Source organism: Ictidomys tridecemlineatus, chromosome 7 (genome assembly GCF_052094955.1).
Source record: "Ictidomys tridecemlineatus isolate mIctTri1 chromosome 7, mIctTri1.hap1, whole genome shotgun sequence".
NCBI lineage: Eukaryota > Metazoa > Chordata > Mammalia > Rodentia > Sciuridae > Ictidomys > Ictidomys tridecemlineatus.
The window spans coordinates 17,454,503-17,477,392 of record NC_135483.1 but is presented as its reverse complement, the minus strand read 5'-3'; the positions used below and the strand labels follow the sequence as shown (position 1 = coordinate 17,477,392).

The 22,890-nt window shown below is 35.7% G+C and overlaps 1 long non-coding RNA gene across 2 annotated transcripts in view; it reads right to left on the bottom strand.

Moving 5' to 3' along the window:
* LOC144365425 (uncharacterized) overlaps positions 1–22,890 on the bottom strand; it is a 61,312-nt gene that overhangs the window by 9,903 nt on the left and 28,519 nt on the right. For both annotated transcript variants that reach the window (XR_013423832.1, XR_013423833.1), the window contains exons 3-4: positions 13,296–13,475; positions 12,406–12,532 (exon numbers count right to left, since the gene is read on the bottom strand). This is a non-coding gene — a long non-coding RNA (uncharacterized LOC144365425). The remainder of the gene's footprint in view (positions 1–12,405; positions 12,533–13,295; positions 13,476–22,890) is intronic.

Below are 22,890 nucleotides of genomic sequence, written 5' to 3'. Positions count from 1 at the left end.
AGATGCACTTCTCCGTGGTGCCTAAGGTCATTTTTAACATGGTCAAGCAGACTCCTCTCCATGCCCATGTTCCCAAAAGGAGAATGAGCACTAAAAGAAGTCTGAATTTTGCCTTTGAGGACCTGACCAGGTAGTTGTACATTTTACCTCTGCTCAATCCCAGTGGGCTTGAGCATATTCACTCCCATGGCCCTATAATGAAGACTAAGGATATGTAGTCTCCAGTTGAACACCACGTGCTGAGTGAATTCCACAGTGCTACTGTTGGAGGAAGAAGAATCAATGCAAAATGAGAAACTTTTGCAAACATAATTAATATGTGTGCTAGTTCTTGATATCTGAATCCAAGTGTTAAGAGTTACAACCAACATAGGCAAAGAACAGAATCATTATACACACAAGACTGTGTGGGTTTGAAGCACTATCTCTTTAAGGCATTATTCTTCATATTATTTTATAATTTTATGAGAAAGCAGCCAAGGCTGGGTTTCATAGCAGTGACCCATCATAAAAATACCAGAGAGGAAAAGCATTATAACTTTGATCTTTTGTTACCAGAGCATCATAATTGTAGGTGGTAATTGGATTCATTTTTACAAAATCATACATGCAAGAAATTTGATTTCAAGTCCCATTCTTCCTTTTTCCTCCCCTCTTCTCTTCCCCTATCTTCCCTTCTCTATGCTCTTAAATTTCCTTTCACTTAAATATATTTTATGTATATGAAATTTCCTTTGCTTTTTTTTAAAAAAAATCATTATAGCAGTCAGATTAGCAGTTGAAAGAAGGAAGAGTATTTAAAGAACAGAAAAAGAAGGAGACTCCAGTAGAGAGGTACTGGAGATTGAACCCAGGGGTGCTTAATCACTGAGCCATACCTCCAGCCCTTTTTTATATATTTTATATATTTTTATATATTTTATTACAGACAGGGTCTGAATTGCTAAGTGCCTTGCTAAGTTGCTGAGAAGGGCTTTTGAACTCTTGATCCTCCTGCCTCAGCCTCCTGAGCCACTGGGATTATAGGAGTGCACCAGTGGGCCCAGCTTCTTTTCTATCTTTATATATGAATATGACATGATTTTGTTAAATTCATTCCATTTATCTTCCCCTTTCCCTTTCTCCTTCTCATTATCCTACATCTACTCCACTGACCTTCCCTAGGACTTTATGATATCTGGTCCCCTCCTCCACTGCCTTTTCTTCCTTATTTTGCTCTTGCTTCCATATATGAGAGAAAATAATTAACCTTTGATTTTCTGCATCTGGCTCATTTCACTTAGCATGATTTTCTCCATTACTATCATGTACTGCCAAATGTCATTATTGTATACTTCTTTATCGGTGAGTAAAACTCTATTGTGTATACACACTGCATTTTCTTAATCCATTTATCTACTGAAGGGCATCTGGGTTGATTCCTTAATTTATTTATTGTGAATTGTGCTACTATAAACATTGAAGTGGCGTGTATTGCTATAGTATGCTGATTTTAGATCTTCTGGAAAAACACTGAGGAGTGGGATGGCTGGGTCACATGGAATCTCCACACGGCTTTCCAGAGTATTTGCACTAAATTTTCAGACCCATCAACAAAGCAAGAGTGTGCCTGTTCCCCCCAAATCCTTGCCAATATTTATTATTATTTACATTCTTAATAATTCTGACTAGAGTAGGAATAAATCTTAGGGTAATATTGATTTGTATTTCCCTAATTGCTAGGGATACTGAACAATTTTTCATGTTTCTTGGCAATTTGTGTTTCTCCTTTTAAGAAATGTCTGCTTAGTTCTTTTTGCCCACTAATTAACTGGGATATTTGGGTTTAGTTTTTGTTTTTTGTTTTTTGGCATCCAGTTTTTGAGGGTTTTTAAATATATTCTGAATATTAAACTCCTATCAAAGGAGTAGCTGGTAGAGATTTTCTCATATTTCATAGGCTCTTTCTTTACTCTCTCAATAATTCCCTTGGCTGTGCAGAATCCTTTTAATTTGGTGGCATTTCCACTTATTGATTCTTGTTTTTATTTCTTAAGCTTTACATGTTTTGCTAAGGAAATCATATCCTGCATCTATATGATGTTTTCTTCAAGCTATGGCAAGGTTTATGGTCTAATGTTTAAGTTGTTGATCTGTTTTGATTTGACTTTTGTGTGGGACGAAAGATAGGAATCTAAATTCATTCTTAGATAATATATGGTTATCCAGTTTTTCCAGCACCATTAATTTAAAAGGCTCTCTTTTCTCCACCATATATTTTCTGCACATTTTTCAAATATCAGTTAGCTGTTTCTATTTGTGTTTGTTTCTGTGTCTTCTGTTCTATTCCATTGATCTTCATGTCTACTTTGAGATCAACAACATGCTGCTTTTGCTATTATAGATCTTTAGGGTAATTTAAGATGAGTATTGTGATGCCTCCCATTTTACTTTTCTTGTTCAGAAAAGCTTTGGTTATTCTGGGTCTTTTATTCTTCAAAATGAATTTTATAATTGTTTTTTCTATTTCTCTGAAAAATGTCATTGGTATTTTGATGGGGATTGCACTGAATGCATATATTGCTTTTGGAAGTATGACCATATTGTCTATATTAATTCTGCCTGTCTAAGGACATAAGAGGTCTTTCCATCTTCTGAGGTCCTCTTCAATGCTCTACAGTTTTCATAATAGAGACTTTTTACTTCCCTGGTTAGATTAATTCCCAGGTATTTAATTTTCTTTGAGACTATTGTGAAGGGAGTGTTGTTTTTTTTTTTCTTATTTCTTTCAGCTGAATCACTGTTGGAGTAGAGAAAAGCTATTGATTTATGAGTATTGATCTTGTATCATACTATTTTGCTATCCTCATTCATCAGCTCTAGAAATTTGCTGGTGAAATTCTTTGGATCTTGTAGGTATAGGATCATGTCATCAGCAACCAGTGAAAGTTTGATTTCTTTTCCAAGTTGTCTCCCTTAAATTTCCTTCTCTTATCTGATTTCCCTGGGTAGAGTTCAGAGAACTAAGTTGAATAGAAGTGTTGAGAGTAGATATCTTTTTCTTGTTCCTTGTTTTAGAGTAAATGTAATCCTGATATTTATAGGGAATAGAGGTGGGGGCCATGGAGGTGTAAGAATGATTTTTAAAAAGTGCAGAGGACACTCTAAAGTAGAAAGAAGGTCAAATATGCTTTATGCTAACATGTGCAAATATTTTTGCATTTTTCTGACAAAATTATAGAGCACATCAGCATAGAGTCCTTTACCAATTTCTACACTTCCCAAAGCTCATATATCATCAGATATTTTTAAATACACTTAAGTACTGCTTGATGAAATGTGCATGTGTGCCAACGTGCAAGTGTTTACCAAGTATCCAAGCTGTTGGCTTAAAGAACTTCATGTTTTATGAAATTTAAAAAAATCCCCTGAGGGTTTCCACCATGGCATTTTTGAAAGCCCCACCCTCACAGTTTATCCTGTGTATCTCCTTGTACCTAATCATGATTTGAATCTACCTGTTTCAGACCATCTCTCTGTCTGAACCTGTTTTTAATGTCACCTACCCTTATTCTATAACCCCTGTTCTTTCTCTTTGTTATATAACTTTCCTGCCTGAAATAAGACCAGTTGCTGGCTCAAAATCTAATTCTGAGAGTAACGACTTGATTTTGAGCTAAATACAGGTATCTGCTCTCTCATCTATAAATTTAGTGTAAGTTGAGATTCTTCCACACAAAAAAATAAATTCCCAGGGCTGGGGTTGTGGCTCAGTGGTAGAGAGCTTGCCTAGCATGCATGAGGCACAGGGTTCAACCCTCGGCACCACATAAAAATGAATAAGTGAAATAAAAGTATAAAAAAAGTTGTTAAAAAATAAATGAACTCCCATTTTTAACTTGTAGTTTTCAAATACCAGTATGATCATCAGATATTTCCTTCATGCCAAAGTATAATACATTTTAAATTGCTTTTGAATTTACAGTATAAGTTTCCCACAGAACCAACATGAACTTCACAGTGAACTCTAGTCCCTACGTGACACCAACATTTTTGGCCTCCAAGCACCAGCAGCTTCTATGTCATATGGCTTCACTTTGTGAAGCAAAATAATTAAGATGGATCTCCAAAAATAAAATTATATTCTTTTGCGTCTAATTAAAATTGTAAAATTTTATTGTACAATCTTTATACACACTTAAGGATACATTATCACATTAATCTAAATGACTCCAGAACACAAAATCTGGAGTGAAATCAGAAATCAAGGTCATAATGTGATGCAAGGTCATAGAACAAAAGAAAATGGGTCACACTTGGCAAAATCATCACAAGAATTTAAGTTTTTCCAAAGAATGGATTACATTTATACTGCATCCACATACAAAATTGTCTCAACCAATTTAATGGATTCTCCTTAAAATGTAATGTGCTTTTTAATTAACTTGTTTCTTAGTTATTAATAAATCATCTGAATGTCCTTTATCTCTTAATGCAGGACTTCAGAGGACCCACCTCTCTAGTGACCTATATAATCAGGAAGTATGAGATCAGAAATGAAAAGGACAGAAGGAATATATTAATTTCCTTGGTTGCTAATCTTTGGCGCACAATGGAAAACTAGATAGCTTAGACACTGTAAGACAAAAACTATTAAAATGACGAATTGACATAAAATACAAAAACCACTTTCAATTGTCAAGTTAATGTTTGGATATTTTGTATGCATCAACAGATGTTTACCATCTAGAGTATTTTTGCAATTTTGATCATAGATAACAGATTTATATGCCTGTATACCCAGAGGTTCTTCATCATCTACATTTATATTCAATAAGAAAAATAGAGTTGGTAGCTATAGTGAGATAGAATAAAAACTGGGAGATGCATACATGTTCATCATCAAACCAAAGGAAATATATTGTCTTTTACTTTTCCAACACTCTTTCAAATTCCTCAGAAAAACAACAACAACAACAAAGTGAAAACATATTTCCCTTCCCAATTTGATATTGTAGGCTAATTTAGCCCTCCATCTCAGGTAGAGATGCAGTGAAAGTTGCCAGAAGCCAAACTACTTAATGGAAACATTGAAAATGCAGTTAAATATCCAGGGATTTTGTCTACTTGACATCAATCATCTATGCTTTTTGAAAATTTACTTTCCCATCTCAAGGACATTGTTCTTTTCTGGGTAGCATCTTTCCCCAATTGTCCAGTGGTTAAATGTCAAGTCATTTAGATACATTTCAACTCTAACATAAAAATTATGCTGAAGATAAATTCCTGGGAGTTATTAAAGTAGAATTCATTTCCCCAGTTCTTCAAATATCCAGATGTTTGGCAGGATGTAAGAGAAACATTGGAATAATGGCCTGTATTTTTCTCTAAATCATACATCCCTTATCTAATTCACTCAAAAAAAAATGTCACCAGTCAAAATCTGAGACCCACACCTTTCAAGATGTCTCTCACTCAGAGCCCAGGGTCAGAATGACTCCTTCCAATGGGAGAAGAAACACACATCCTTGACAACAGCCACATGCCAAGTACTTCCTTATCAGAATCTGATAGAATGCCAAATAACCAAAACTTCATGTTAGCAATGGAAAATACAACTAAGAAGGGTCAATGTCTGCCATTCATGTTTTTACATTAAACAATTTGATATAGTTTCAAAACTATCAGTAAATATGAATTGCTTTCATGGGTAGAATTTTAAAAGTAAAAACATAATCACACACACACACACACACACACATAAATAAATAAATAAATAAATAAATAAATAAGACCTCTGTTAGAGACTACATGAGCTATGACAACCATCAAGGGCGTTGATTTTGTTATCCATACAGGTTATGGGCAGTGGGTTTCCTGTGTTAACACTGGAAGAGAAAAACACACATGGTCTGAGGTTCTGGGAAGAAATTATTTCAGAAGTCAAATCAGAACATCCAACAACGGAGATTGGGGATCATGGGGATCAGGTTGTATCTCAAGTTCCCTTGAAAGAAAATAACCAGGAGTGAGATATCACTGCCCGTCAAACTCACTCAGCAGTAGTCAGCATTATCCTTCATCTCACATGTCATTCTGTAGCTCGGTCTTGGCTTTTAACTCATCTCCATCAAGACAGGACACTAGGAGCATCAGCTTGTGGGTCTAAAATAAGTGTTGCTGCTGTATCACTATCACGGACAGAAGGATTCTTTTGTAAGTGTCCACATCTAATGACCAGTTAGTGCAGGACTACAAAGGCCCAGCCTTCTTTCCTCAGTTCAGGTCAACCTTGAAGGGTCTCCCAAGTTCTAAAGCCCCAGATGGTACTAGCTGAGTCCACAGTGGCATTTGCATCACTTACAATTTTCTGCTTCTTGACCTGATCCTGCCCTTTTCGCTCCGTGAAAAGGTGATGAGCCTAAGAGTACCCTCTCATAAAATGTCTGTGTGTAATTTTCCATCACAGAGTCTTCCCATGAGTCTCTATAGAGGAGAATTTCTTATTAAATCTTCAGAGTCTATACATGTAATATTAAGTAGTGTGCCTGATACTTGGGGACATTTTTAAAGATTATAAACACCATTTTCCACTTTACTCCACTGACTTACCATGAGAAGTAGACAGAGGAAATACATATGCAAAACCTACCATGAATCATAGATTTGCACATAGGTATAATACAAAATTATGTTTGGGTACCAGATACAAGTTTAGCACTAGAATTATAAATGATTGTGAATCACAAATGAATTATAAATCAAAAATTGATTATAAATGAATTATAAAATGAATCATAAATTTTATAGTTTAAATTTAAGAATGACTCCCAAAAGCTCTTGTATTAGGAAATGGGCAATGTTCAGAGGTGAGAAGATTGGATTATGAGAGTTGTAACCTCATCAGTGGATTATTCTATTTGATGGATTAATAATTTGAATGGACTGCTGGTGGTAATTATAGGCATGTAGGGCCTGGTTGGAGGATGCAGGGTTCACTGGGAGCATTGCCTTGGACTCTATCTGTTGCTGGCCTCTTCCTCCCTCTCTCTCTCTCTCTGTGTGCTTCCTGCCTGGCATAAACTGAACAGCTTTCCTCTGCCATGTCCTTCTACCATTTTGCTGTCTCACCTCAGGCCCAGAATAAAGGAATTGGCCAACTGAGAACTAAACCTCTGAAACCATGAGTCAAAAATAAACTTTTCTAAGTTGTTTCTGTCAGGCATTTTGGTTGCAGTGTTGAAACATAGTGATGATTAACACAAGTGACAATTGTCACGCTTTGCCAACATAGTCTCAGCTGACACCTATCGCCAGGAAATAAATATTAATAATATCCCTTTTAACTCTCAAAAGGATCCCAATTTGAGTAACAAAATATATGCAAAGGGGTTTTCCTTATTTTACAAACAAACAAATGTGAACATTGTATGGTGTAAAGGGAGATGGAGTATTATAGAAAAATAAGTGTTGACAGTCAAATCATCATATGTACCAAGGCACACTACCTTCCTCTCTATGGACATCAGCAGCCAAACACAAGACAGAGCAGCATGAACTCAACAGCTATTCTAAAAACTGAAGATTTCCAGAAACATGCTGAGACATGGATTGGGGTCCTTTGCATGCCACCGATATTGCTTTATTATTAATTCATGTTTTACCATTTGTTCTCCAGCAGAGAAACCTACCAATTGCCTGTGACTTTAATAATAGCACTGGCAATCTTTTGTTTCCAGAGAAACTGCACCATTTGAAAGCTATTAAAGTACATCAGTATATTACAACTTGTGAAGCTGTTCTCAGAAGTTCTCGGAGACACTAAATTCTTCTATGGAATTAGCTATTGATTCTCTTGGCTTTACAAAGACTGAGCCCCTAATGAATTCTGATATTGAAACCAAAGGGAAGGAAATTTTATTTTGCTGAAGGAGAAAAAGAATCACATAAAAGAACATGACTTCACAGGTTACTATTTAATATATGAAATCAGATAGATAAAAGATGGCAATTATAAAATAAAAATCCTGCCTAACTTTAAGGTCCCCTAGAGTTTGCCAGGACAAGTTCTAATAAAAATCTTACATCCACCTAGCTCTCACAGCTCTTTAAAGAAGTAAAAAGAAAGAAAAAAAAAACACTCCACACTTTGACCCAATCCCTTTCATTTGACTTCCTGGTTATATCATAAAAGTTGTAGCAATGTATTTATCACAGGTTCTGAGCTTTCTGACAGGGCTAACTGACCTGGAAGAGAAAGAAGTGGGAAAGAGGCCAATTAGGTAACAAAGAACCCCTGTTAGCCTGCCTGATGCCCACGGACAGTGGTAATCGCTCAGAGCTGTGTTTACCACGGTGGAGCATCAGGAAGCATCATGATGGGAAGATGGGTCCCAGAGTGGGGGAAGAGAGTTTATTCTTTAAAATTCTTTAAAACAGACTCCATTCAAATGAAAAGAGAAGGAAAATCAAGATGTGTAAAGAGTTTGAAAAATGCAAGTTATCCAAGAAAATCATATCCAACAATGTTTGGCAGCCGTGAGGGAAGAGATCTTGAGATTCCTGCTGAATCTGACTCCATTAGTACCCAGAATCCAACAGGATAATTACAAAAGGTCACTCTCCCTTTTCCTCAAAAATTGAACCCAGATGATGACACTGGACCTAATGGGACAAAATCCAAGAAGAGAAACATCCCAAAGGATGAAAAGACCGTACTTTGTAATAATTACCATCAACAATAAAGAAGACACAGCCTTGAGGTATCAAGACGCCCCTAGAGAAAGGAGCCCTGATATTTCAGAGGTCAGCAAAGTGGAGGAGAAAGCCTTTGCCAAACATGATCTTCAGTTCTTGTGCCTAAATTTATATTTTCCACTATGTAGCAAGGTAGAAATTTGAGGTACTATATGGAGAAAAATTGGGCTTATAATGGCGTATTCTTTAGGAAATTTGAGACAGTGTTAGTAAGTGCTACCACCCAGGGAGACTGAGCTGTCCATTCAAGTCCACTTAGTATCAACTCAGAGGATGATGGCTCTGAATCTGTCCAAAACAGAAAGCCCAAAAACGCTCTGTGGAAGTAAGAAAAGAATCTGAAGGTTTGGCAAGGGACTTGGTTAATGATCAAGGCAAGATCCTGGTGTATGGTTAGTCATCTTTTCAGAACATTACAAAAATTTCAAACAGCTTCTGTTTTCCAAAGACTTTTTAATGTCATTTTAGATAAAGTGCACAGTTCAACAGAAATAGAACTTGACTGTGGGGCAAGAAAGTGAGGTCTGAGTCTACTGTCACTGCTCATTGTGCTAAGTACTCTGTGCGCATAAAATCACTTAATGCTATGGAGTAAGTAGCATCATCACTCTCATTTGACACATGAGATAAGAAATACAGAATTTTACCATCTGTCCAAAGCCACATAAATAACAAAGGGATATGCAGGTAGAACCCAGAAGTGTCTGATCTCCACACCATCTCTCTTGTCAAATCAGGTATAAAGAGCATGTAATGTGAAAGAGTAGCCAACTATAATTCAACTGTCTGATATTATTATTAATATCAATAATCATAGCAAATTAAAAATATAGAGAATAAAAAGAATAAAATCTCTAACATATAGTAGCACATAGGCCAGACTTTATTCATGTTATACCTTATGTGCAGTTCTTGTGACCTGTCTGATTTTTCAGCAATACTTACTAATACTGATTAACAGAATCCTAAGGAGTGTAAAGAAACAGCAGGGTGAAGGAATTTACCCCTTTCAACAGTGGCGAAGGGAATTTTGAGAAAAGGACATCAACAAAACACAGAATCTCCCATCTGTCTTTTATAAGTTCAGTCATTTGTGAGTGGCAACAAAGTAATTCAGTTGCCATGTTTAAGAACTGATGATATTAACAGAGAGAAAATATATTGTCACAGTGTAGGATGAAAGTCTTGATTCTGCTAAAGTCTTATCTTTTCTAGATTAATCAGCTTCCATTTGTGACGACTTCACAATTTTCTTCTCTGGATATTTCCAAAATGTTTTGCCCAAGTCATGACCCACATTATAGAAAAGTCTTGAATTCCAAAAGATGAGCACAAGTACTATCCTAATATTTGATTAAGTCAAGAGAGAATTACCCTAACACAATGTTTACATGAAAATAATCACCTCTGGGTGGGAAAGGAGGAACTTTCGAGGGTGATACAAATGTTCTATATCTTGATAAATATGTTGGTCATATCTATTTTTATCTTAGACTGATTATATTGAGTGGTACTTGCCTCTGAGGCAATTGTGTGCTTCCTGGATGGATGAGGGGCAGGGCCTGGGTAGAAGTGAAGTACTAGCTTTGGAATCCCCATCTGTCCTCCCACTTTGTGTCCCAAAAAGCATAATGGAATTTGGCACCAGACTCATGCAAATGGAAGAGAAACACTGAAAATGTTTGAGGTAGGGGTAACAGGGCTTCTCAGCCCTTCACACAGGCTCCTGTGATAACCCCCAATCTCATCAGCCAAGTTTCTCCCTTAAAAGGCTTCCTTTTTGCAGTCTGTCCAGTAGGACTGATTCATGATGTCCTCTGTCCACAACACCACTCACTCTTCATAACAACTATATCAACTCCATGGCCAGGAGTTATTGCCCAGTGAGCCAGATTCTCATGCTCTATAATAATTCTGGGGGAACCCAGGATGGAATGAAGCCCATCTTAACAGGGCTGTTAGCTGCAATCTGAATGTCAGTGTCAATTTTAGAGCTCCACATACTGTGGGTGGCCAGAGAGACATCCTTCTGTAACTGCTGAGTCAACTAACTGCAAGTTGTCCCATTAAAGTTATTCTCCTATAGGTCCTGAATTAGATACATTTATTATAAAAATCTACTATAAATGAGAGTAGTTGGTCTTGCCTACTAGTGACATGTTGCTAGCAGTTCTAGTAGGAATTTTGGAGTATAGGATAAGGGCTCCTAACCAGATCGAGTCAACTGGCTGTGGCTTTCTGGGTTGCATTATTGACCATATTTGCAAAGTACATACTCGTTTAGAGTAAAGGCAATCGATTCAGTGGTTTCCATGAGATAAAGGGAGAAGGGACTAACAGTGAGTCATGCTAGCAGGACCTGTGGGACTATGAAAAGAGAGAAATTGGCCATGAATGCATCTGGGTCCTAGTCCTACACCTAAAACTAACTATCACATTATCATGGGTCTTAATTAATTTTCTGAAAAAAAACAGTGATAAAATAACTAATAGTTGATCTTTTTTTTTTTTTTTTTTTTTTTTTTTTTTTTTTTTTTTAGAAAGCTTAAACAGTTTTATTTCGAATTGGCCATCCCGACAATTAGCTTATTTAAAATATCAAAAATCTTATTTGAAGGATTTGCTGTGTAGCCTCTGCTTTGTTCATTTCACAGATGAAAGTGACAGGTGATTAATCATGTTCATATCAAAGAGTTGATCAGTCAATGTGTTAATTATGCAATCTATTTATTCCTTCTTAAATAAATTATTTCTCAATAATTACTGCTAAACCCTAGTGAAAGTATTCAAAAGAAATGATATGAATTTCAAACCTGTTAACCCCATACTTGTTTTAATATACTGGTAAAGGAAGATGAATAATTTTACAGAAATCACTACTCATGATTTTTATTACTGTAATAAAACGCAAGTAATTCGTGTATTCAACACATCACAGATAGGCTGTCCCTAAGTCTTCTCCATGTAAACACCTGCTTAAAATTGTAACTTCTGAACTTTTCCATGAAAACATTTCCAGCCCTTTCTTTGTTCTTCTCCTCACCCCCCAAAAATAGTTGATCTTTAAACACCACTCCACTTCTATTTTTCCATGAGACATCAAATCTGCACCACATTTTCCCTAAGTAGACTTGTTCCTTCTTGTGTTTATTCTCATCACAGAGTACAGAGGAATGAACACAAAGGATGGGGGGGGGAGAGAGAGAGAGAGAGAGAGAGAGAGAGAGAGAGAGAGAGAGAGATAACACTAGTGACACTTATTGGATTCTCTCAATTTTATTTGGGAATCAGTATGTTTTCTCCCTTTTAATCAATTATTTCATTAGGAATTCATTGTGGATTACAAAGTAATGTTGTTATTAAGGATTCCCATCTTAGGGCTGGATATAGCTCAGTTGGTAGAGTGCTTGCCTTGCATGCAGAAGGCCCTGGGTTCCATGCCCAGCACCAAGAAAAAAAAAAAAAAGAATTCCCACCTTTCTAGTGTGTTTGTTTCCTGAATGAGCTCACCATGAATCTCTTCTCTATGATCATTTTGGATATACTTTCTAGTTTACATAGTTTTGTCTTCATTCTCTTATTCCAATCACACAATCCTAAGAAGTTAGTGGCAGTTATTTTTGCCTCATACTATAGGTAGATAAATTGAGGTTTGGGGGAATGAGGTACCTTGCTCTGAAATAGCCAGTGGTGGCTGTGGAAGTGGATAGCAGGTTTCCTCCTGGCCAGTCCAGCGCTCCTGCTGTAGGAGGGGAGGATTCCAAGTCTTCTGCTTTCAAAGTCAATGGCTCCTCTCCTGTGAACCGCAAGAGGAATTTGAAAACCTGAAACAACTAGCCTTGCGTCTAGAGGGATCAGAGGCAAAGGAGGCTCTGGGCAGGAGTGGAGGGGATTCAATTCCTGAGAGAAGGCTCAGAAGAGATGAGCCTTAGGTGTATTCAAAGCCTGAAATGTATGAGCAACTGACAAAACTAAACACGCTTCCCTTCTATTTTACCCAAGAGATCTTTTAAGAGCTTGCTGCCATTTGCTTTTGTGCTTTCACTCATGGCTCTTTTTTCTGGAATTCCACTGAAGTGTTTTACTGTTTTTGTTGTTATTGCTGTTATTTTTAGATATACATGATATTAGAGTGCATTTTGATACTTGCATGGAGTATATCTTATTCTAGTTAGGATCCCATTCCTGTGGTTGTACATGATGTGGAGTTTCACTGGTCGTGTATTCATATAAAACATAAGGAAAGTTATGTCCAATTAATTCTACTGCCTTTCCTGTACTTCTCCCCACCCCCTTCCCTTCATTCCCCTTTGCCTAATCCAATGAATTTCTATTCTCTCCCCTCCCCTTATTGTGTGTAAGCATCCATGTATCAGAACATTTGGCCTTTGGGTTTTGGGGACTGGCTTATTTCACTTAGTGTGATAGTCTCCAATTCTATCCATTTAATGCCATAATTTTCATCCAGAAAATGCTGTAATTTTATTCTTCTTTACAGCTGAATAATATTCCTCTGTGTGTGTGTGTGTGTGTGTGTGTGTGTGTGTGTGTATTCATACATTGCTGGTAGTACTACAAATTTGTGCAACCACTCTGGAAAGCAGTATGAAGATTCTTCAGAAGACTTGGAGTGGAAACACAATTTGACCCAGTTGTGACACTCCTCAGCATAGTGTATACCCAAAGGACTTAAGATCAGCACAGTACAGTGATGCAGACACTCACTTCTTTTGATTTTCCTGTAAGGCAAAGAAAGGAAACATTAGACTCTGACATGTGAAAAAACTGGCTTGACATAGCCAAGTTAGTGCTGTCACCCATTCCCAGGAAACAAACCAGCAAACACAGAAGGAAGATGTGGGGGCACTGTACTCCACTTATCATTCACTGCCACCATCTACCTCAGGCCCTATGCCCTGGGGCACAGAGGCAATCAATTCACAGAGAGCACAGTTTGGTCTTTATGACCAGAGGATAGAGAAAGGATAGTTTATATTTGGTTGATGTGAGAAGAATACTATCTCAACTCTATTTAGTGTTATCCAAACTGATGAGGGCATTTCCCTGGACAAACATTCTGTCATTCTAAAGAGTATGGCTGGGACATTTAAAAAGCTTTTAACATCTCCTGCAGATCTGTGTGTGTATGCATGTGCACATGCACATAGTGATTTTGGCAAGTTTTTTGTTTGTTTGTTTTATGGTGTCAGGGACTTGTGGATGCTAGACAAGCCCTCTACCAACTGAGCTATATCCCAGGCTCTACCTAGTTTTGATGTTATTGTTGTTTTTGTTCTAAATAAAAGGCCAAGCAGAAAGGTTAATCAATCTGAAGGGATTCAACTTTATAAATAAGTTGTCAATTATCCAATGTTGGGTTGGATAATAAAAATACCAATTATGAATAAGGATGTTAGGTCTGAACAAAAGAAAATTTTACAAACTTAAGTACTTTCAAAAAGTGGAGTCACACTTTCTGGAAAGAGAAGAAATTCTTCCAGCAAAGTACGGGAAGGCAAAGAAAAGCACGAACAGTGGAAGTGTCCAAAAGTGTTAAAATCTGTTACCATGAAACATAATGGGAGGAAGGAGATTTTTTTCACGTGTTTCTTTTCTCCCTCCCGGTGACAATGACATCAAGTCTAGATTTGATGAATTTAAACTGACTTCCACTTTTTCCTGATTATAGGTATTGTCATTTGACACCAGCTTTCATTGGCAAATCACTCTACCAACTGAGCTATATCCCCAGCCCACAAGTGATTGTTTAATGTGCTATTGAATTTACTTTAGCTCTAGTTTGAGATTGTGTTAAATATGTTTCAAACTTTTTAACTAGAAAATCCAAGTTTAGAGTCTGCATAAATACAAAAAAACAAGAAAATGTGTGTACCATCAGTAAGCCTTTTCAAATACATTATTCTTCAAAGAAGTATGGAAGTCCACAGGGAATATTTTTGTAGTTAATGAAATTGCTCAGTGGAATGAACATCTCTCAGTGTGGGAAAACTCACTATCAGAACACATAATCATAGGCTCACAGTTATCTGACAGCTCTACAGGATCCAAAAGACCAGAAAGAAAAATGCTTTTTAAAATAGCATTTTCTTAAATGGAACTTCAAGTAAATTAGGCATTATTAAATGTCTTGTTTTAGAACTTAAATGTTTTGTGCCTTTGATTACATTTTGATACAAAAGTAAGTGACTATGAAAATACTTCCTTAAACTTGCTTAAAAGGTAGTTAATACTACAGAATGAAATATTGTAAATAACATATAAAGAAAGATGTACCTGATAAGTACTGCTTTTAATGATCTGAAGAAATAAATTATAAACTAAAACATTTATAACTGGCAAAACGAACTCTTAAGACTAAAGTCAAAATAAAGATCTTTCCAGAAACAAAACAAAAATACCAGAAGGTTGTGTGTAAAATAATGGCAATGATTATTTTTAAGCATTGTGATTGCCACATTATGTTTATAAATTAGCACTTATGGTAACACACAGGTGGTCCTAGCTTTAGCACAATAGTGCAGAACCCTAAAAATGACCTTGTATGCTGAAATCTTGTAGAATAGTAGTTTAACAACCAAAGGGGAAAATTACAATTGTTTCATGATCTTTAAAATTGTTTTGTCAAAACATTAAATATTTTATTTCTGATCATTATAAATATATAGGGAAATGGAAAAAATAGTAAAGTTAGTATTCATTTGATACATAGCTGTTGAAAACATTAGAACTTTGAGAAAAAAGTGTTTAATTCTTTGTAAAAACTTACCAAGTATAGTTTGAACAGTGCTGGCCTTTCTCTAATCAGATAACCTACAATTTGTTGTAAACATTTTTTATATCTTGGTCAATTGTAATACTCATTCCTCAGTTTTTATCAACCTTCAGTACTGCATGCTTGGTGCCTTCAGTGTCATGAAATATCACTTAATGTCTTTAAAATATCAGCTATTTTGTCAGCATCATTCCTTTTGGCTATGTTTTTGCTGCGATGACATTTCCCATTTATGTCAACTAGTTTATTTTTCACAAAGCTCCTATACTGATATGTCTATCATCTTGAAGTATCAGTACTGTCAAGATGTTCACAGGAAGCTATTTCTTCCATGAACTCCATTTACATGAGATTCAGATATCTACAGCAGCATTTTCGTCTTTGTTTCTACTGCAATTTCATCTTCATTGGTCAGTTTTCTCTTTTGGATATCCATTCTTGCAAAATGCTGCCTGGGCTCATCTTTGTGAGATGAGGAGAAATAGAGCTGCGTGCTTTGCTTTCTGTAAATGAACTGAACAACAGATGTCCAATAACCCATCACTGCCAGAATCGGAACAAATGACAAGACACGATTGGTTATTGATTGAATTAGCACCTGTTATATACTTAGTCAAATCCGCAGGCTGAAGAGCTAGTAGCAGAATTTATATTTTATGCAATTACCATAAGTATAACAACTGCAATTTGAATTCTGTTGAGAGATGCATTTTACTTAATTAAACCACATTAAGTGAAATCTGTGCACATCAAAAACACACAAAGGGAGGATTGTCTACACATGACAATGTGTATTGTTCTGTAGGGTTTTGAAATTTTCTATGGTATTTGATTTTTAGGGTATTTTCTATGATGAACATTTAATATTTTGATGATAAACGAAACCATTTTCAGACCATAAAAAGTTGGGAGTATTTACTGCCAAACATCATTCAGAAAAGTATTTTTAAATAAATATTCTTTTAGCAGGAGGAAAATATCAAATGTGAAATCTGAGATGCAAGAAGAAAAGAGGGAAAAATATTGGTAAATATGTGAATGTATCTTTATAAATTACTTTCTTAAAATATGAAATGTGCAAGAATAAGTTATAATTAAAGTATTGAATGAAAATTCTTTAATTTTGAAGGATTGTCAGAAGTAAATTATTCTAATAGCTTTTTTACAGAAGAAAAATAAAGATAGTGATAGCTTTGCTAAGCATTCTGTGTATGTTAAAATGACTAGGGTAAAGCGGAACAATTTGATTTCTTTTTATTTGTTTCTCTTTATTTCCTTCTCTTGCCATACTGCTTTGGCTAAAGCTTAAGGACTATATTGAATAGGAGTGGTGAAAGTGAACTTCTTTGTTTGCTCCTGATTTTAGAGGAAATGCTTCCATTTTTCTCCATTTGGTATGATGCTGGCTTTCAGTTTGTCATATATATGATTTTTATCATAAATGGGTGTTAAATTTTGTTTAAGAATTTTGTGCATCTACAAAAATCATGTGATTTTTGTCCTTGATTCCATTTATATGATGTATTATGCCTATTGAGTTAAGTATGCTAAGTACAAACATTGATTCCTGAAACAAAACCAACGTGGTCATGATGTGCAGTCTTCTTAATGTGCTATTGAATTCAATTTGCTCAAATTTTGTTAAGGATTTTTGCACCTACCTTCATCAAGGATATTGATCTGTACTTTTCTTTCCTTGATGTGCCCTTATCTGTTTTTGGTATCAGGGTTTTCGTGGTTTTGTAGGATGAGTTTGGAAATGTTCCCTGCCTTTCTGTTACATGGAATAATTTGAAGAGTGTTGCCATTAGTTCCTCTGCAAAGGTCTAGTAGAATTCAGCTGTGAATCCATCTGATTGTAGGATTTTCTTGTTGGAAGGCTTTTTATAACTATTGCAATACCCTTGTTTGTTGTTGGTCTCTTTAGGTTTTCTATGTCTTCTTGGTTCAATTTTACAAGGTCATATGTATCTAGAAATTTATCCATTTTCTCTGATTTTTTAATTTATTGAAATGTAAGTTTTCAATGATCCTCTAGATTTCAGTGGTGTCTATTGTAATATCTCCATTTTTCATCTCTAATTTTATTGATGTGAGTCTTCTCTTTCTTTTGGTTATTTTGTCTAGAAGTTTATCAATCTTGATTGTCTTCTCAAAGAACCAACCCTTTGTTTTATTAGTTTCTTTACTGTTATTTCACTATCACTTCACCTCTGATCTTATTATCTCTTTACTTCTACTGGCTTTGGAAATGGTTTTTTCTTCCTTTTCCTAAGATCTTATGATATATACTTAGGTTATTTTGCAATAATTTTTTTATGTAGAAACTCATGGGTATAATTTTTCTGTTAAAAACTGCCTTCACTGTGCTACAGACATGTTTTAATATGTTGTATTTCTATTTTCATCTGATTCTAAGTATATTTAATTTCTCCTTTGATTTCTTTTATAATGTATTGTTCAATCTCCACGTGTTTGCGTAGTTTCTGCAGTTTTTCTTACTGTTCATCTCTAATTTTATTCCATAAAGAACTCATAAGATGCCTGGAATTCTTTCAACAATTTTTGTAATTGCTACAACCTGTTTGGTGGCATAAAAGATGTTTGTGGATGAATAGAATTAATATTGTTAAAATTCCCGTACTACCAAAAATAATCTACAAATTCAAAGTCAGTGTAATCCCCATAAAAATATCAATTATATTGTTCTCAAGACTAAAAATGAAATATTAAATTTTATAAGGAAAATCAAAGACACAGAAAAAGCCAAGCAATGTTGAGCAAAAAGAGCAAAGCTGAAGGTATCACAATACTTGACCTCAAATTATACTGCAGAGCCATAGAATGACTATGGCACAATAACAATCCACTATTCTGTATAACTATTATGCACCAATAAAAATGTAACAAACACACCTAGTGAGAGCACTAAACAAATAGAGATATAGAATATGTATATACTCAAAAATGGAAGGGGAAAAAATAGGAAGAGAGAAATAAATTAGAAACTCAATACAAAGACCTACAGAAGAAAAAAAATAAATATAAAATTTAAAAGTAGGGAAAATATTGAAATGGCACTAACAATACCTATTTCACACAGTGCATGAAAATTAAATAATATAGACCTGTAAAAGTGACAATTAGATTCCAGGCCTGTACTAGGTGTTCAGGAAATTGAGTTGAATCTGAATCAGAAGTTCAACACACACATGGAATGGAAAAAGAGTTCTTCTATTTCCAAATATCAGAGATAGAGCCAGGCAGAACATCAAGATAAGTGAACACAATTTTAGTTCTACAACATAAAAATGCACTGTTTCTTGTTTAGCAAGTAGAAACTCTGTGACACAAAGCATCTGTCCATGCAGTGTAATTATAATGAATTCACATATTTAGGGGTTCACTCTAGGTATATTGGCCACCCATGATTTCAATACTGGATTCTTAAGACAAGCAGGATCCTGGATTTAATACATAGCATTCCTCAGTGTAAAAAATAGACACTGTAAAAAATAGACAGGCTGTGCCTATCTGTCATTCCTTTGCAATCCTAAGATTTGAAACAAATAAAAACTTGGTCCTCTTTTACTGATGACTGAGGATTCTTACCTTAGAGCATAGAATTTGATTTTGGATCTGGTCACTGGTCCCATGTAAGTTAATAATCACTCAATGCAACAGATGGGCTGGAATGTGCAACAGGGATCACATCCAGGGGAAGTTAAAATGATTAGAATTGGGGAAAATAGCATCCATAAGGAAGACAAAAGAACTTTGTATGATTATCCTAGAAAAGGTTAGGGATTAGCAAAGAATATGAGATATTAAATAGAAATTCTCCATCCCACAGAAGACTGATGGTTGATATAAAACAGACGTTCAGTTTTAAGAACACATACAGCAGTTATTTATATAAGGTGCCCAGCATAGTTTTTTAATATAAAAGTAAGAAAAGAATACATTTCCAAGAAAGATTATGAAGTTTTTTTTCTGAATACTTTTAGGAAAAAGAGAAAAATAAAGGGAGCTACTTTTCCTTTAGCACCTATTTATTATATTACAAATTTTGCTCAGTGAGATTGGAACCAATATGATAGAGATAGACGATTGATAGATGGATACATAGATTGATTGATTGATTTCAAGGCAACCCTTCAAGAATAAAAATTTAACAGTTTCGTTTTAGAATGGAGTAAACAGAATCCACGAGATAAAATACTTTGCCTAAGGTTATTTACAACTACACAGTGGAAGATCCAGGACTCAAACTTAGGTCTGTCTGATGTCAGTTCCTCTGTCCTTTTCTCTGTCCAACCCGGAAGGCCCCTCGGGGCTGATTTCACTGAACACAGCCCCACCTTCAAGTAAGTGGTAGATAACTCAAGCATCAGGTTGGGTTATCTACAGGAAGCAGAAAACATGTTGTATAAGGGTAAGATATTAATTTATGTTTTGCAAGCCATATGCTGTCTGTCACAACTCTGCTGCTAGATTTGGATGAAAGCAGTCGTATACAAACTCAAATAAAAGAGAATGGCTGTGCTCCAATAAGACTTTATTTATGGGTGCTGAAATTCTAATTTCATATAATACTCAGGCTATCACAAAATGTTCTTTTGAATTTCCCCGCAATCATCTAAAAATGTGCAAATATGTCTTAGTTCATGGTACATCAAAAAAGAAAAAAGGCAGCAGATCAATTGTGGCTCATGGGACATAGTTTGCCAACCCCCTCACTAGTTAAAACCCGCAGGAGGCCATTGGCCTCTGTGGCTTTACTGCCCAATTGGTAGGGAATCAAAGCAGTCTTCCTTGGTGAGATCCCTGAGTGAAATCTGGCCTGGAGCCTGTTGGAAAACAAGCCATGTTAATGAATAATCTCTCTTTGTCTTTGACTGGAAAGGTTGTTTGCAATCAGGCATGTTCTTTGGATTAAATTTAATAGTTGGAGAGTAACCACCCTGGGCCTTGGTTCATTAGCTTCACAATCAGAGTGTGTAGGCATCAAGGATTTAACAGGCTTAAAATGGCCATGGGAGGAAAGAATGAAAATTCTGTCACTAATCCTAAATGCTTCTGAAAAACCAAAAAAACATCAAAGTAGTATAATTGAAAAAAATCACCTCTCCAAAATAAATATATCTGGAGACAAAATTCATGTAAAAGCAAAGTTGGACAAATCTGGGGATTCTGGCATAACCGGAGATTTCTTAAGGTTCAGAGGGTGAAGGATAGGCAAATCATTATCGCAACAGAGGTCTTAGGTGGTTTGCTGTCCTTTTAGTGCTAATTCATATAAAACTTGAGACTAAGGGGTTTAGGAAAACAGTCATGATAATTTTACGTTTACCAGTTTTCTAAGATCACAAAAGGTTTAGTAGGGAATTATTGCATGAATTGCTGACTTTTATTTAACCTTTATCTATTAAATAAAAGCATACACCAAGGACAGCTGGAGATTTATGGCTGCCTCAAAATCAGAATTTTGAACTCAAACTTAAGTTTCCGTTCAGTAGCTGCTACTAAGAGTGTGGGCTCCCTACCGTTTGTTCCCTCTGGACAGAGGCACCCAGTTTTATTGGCCTTACATATCTCTACCATGCATTCAAGCTAACACTTTTTTAATATCTATTGTGCTAGTATAGACATAAAAACAGATAATACATTTTATTACTAATATACAAACAACTCATTTACTTGCACTCACGTGGTGTCTAATTATTGTTTATATGAAAGATAGCTGACGTCTCAACACACAAAAAAAATGCCCTGGCTAGGTGTTTGAAAAAATATACATTGACCATTGCCCCTCTTTTTCAGAAATTCTTTTTCTTATAAATTGCTAGCCGCTATTGAGCAATTTCCTTGTGCCAATAACTCATTTCCCTATAAGAGAAGAATTAATATGGTACTTATTTTACACAAAGGCAATTGAGACTAAAGAAGGTAAGTAAATTGATCAAGTTTGTACAGAAGGGACTAAACCAAGACACAAACCCACTACTGTTTGACTCATGATGTCAGCCCTTCACCACTGAGTACCATCTCTTAGTTCACAAGCTTGCTATTTTTTTTCATCAGAGAGTTGCTAAGAGAATGATTGCTTCTATCCATAAGTGTTTTCTTAGTTCACAAGCTTGCTAATTTTTTTCGTCAGAAAGTTGCTAAAAGAATGATTATTTCTATCCATAAGTCTTTTCTTCATAAAGCTCATTCATTTCCATTCAGGGCAATTTGGGGGAAAATGGATGATTCTCAGAGACATAGACAAATCCCAAACTCAGCAGGATAAAAGCAAAGGGCCAGCCTCAGGTCCACAATTCTCTTGAAAGTCTCCTCTCATTTTTACTTTCCCCTTCCCTCCTATTAACCACTCCATCGACTCCCCTTTCTGATTTCCAGCCCTATTCTGTTTTGTCCTGACCACTCTTTTCAAATGTACCTTTTTCTCTGCCTCTTTAGATTCAAGTCTTTGTTTGAGGGAGGAGAGAGAAGCAGAAAAATCAGCCTAATGCTGCATTTAGAAATATGTCAAGACCAGGTGGAAGCAGAGTTGCAAACCACAGATTCGACAAACACACAATCCATTTTGGAAGTGATCACTATTTCATTGGGGATGAAGTGTGAAAGAGAAGGCAGTAAAAGTCTCTTCTTTTCATGGCTATGTTTTTCAGGAAATAAGCTCATTCTTCCACAGAGAATGAGATGATTAACAGGGTGGGGCCAAGATAACCAAATACGGATAAGTTAGTCACAAAAGAGCCTACAGATCCAGCCCAAGACTCAATAGATCTTTAATAAAAAAATAATAAATTTTAAAATGTGTCTTTCTTTGAGTTTGTTAAAACATCTGAATATTTTTTTGAAATATCTATCATATGGATTATATGTGATTATTCTTATACATTCTATGTGTTTCAATCAAAATTAAAAGAAAAAAATTGTCTTCCAATAATATTATAATCATTCAATATACACTAATTAAAAAACACAGAATACAATGGGCAACTCTCGGGCCTGTTCAGACTATGGATGTTTCTTTAGCAGGCACAAAATTATTTTAAAAATCTGAGTTTATAATATTTTAAAATTCACATAAAAAACCAATATAGAGCTTATGAGAAAAAAAAGTCTCTCCATTGTGATTTCTACATAGCCACAATCAACTGAAGCTGGCCCCTGCAAACTGAGGGTACATGGCCATTTAAGCTTTGTATCCATCCTGTTGGCCGATGTACAATACTTCTGAGCTCCTGAGCACTTGAGTTGACAACCCCGATGCCAAGAAGCTAAGGGCTTTCCATTAAGTTACACTCAGTATGTGGAGGAAAAAATAAGAGGTCCTTAGAATTTTAGAC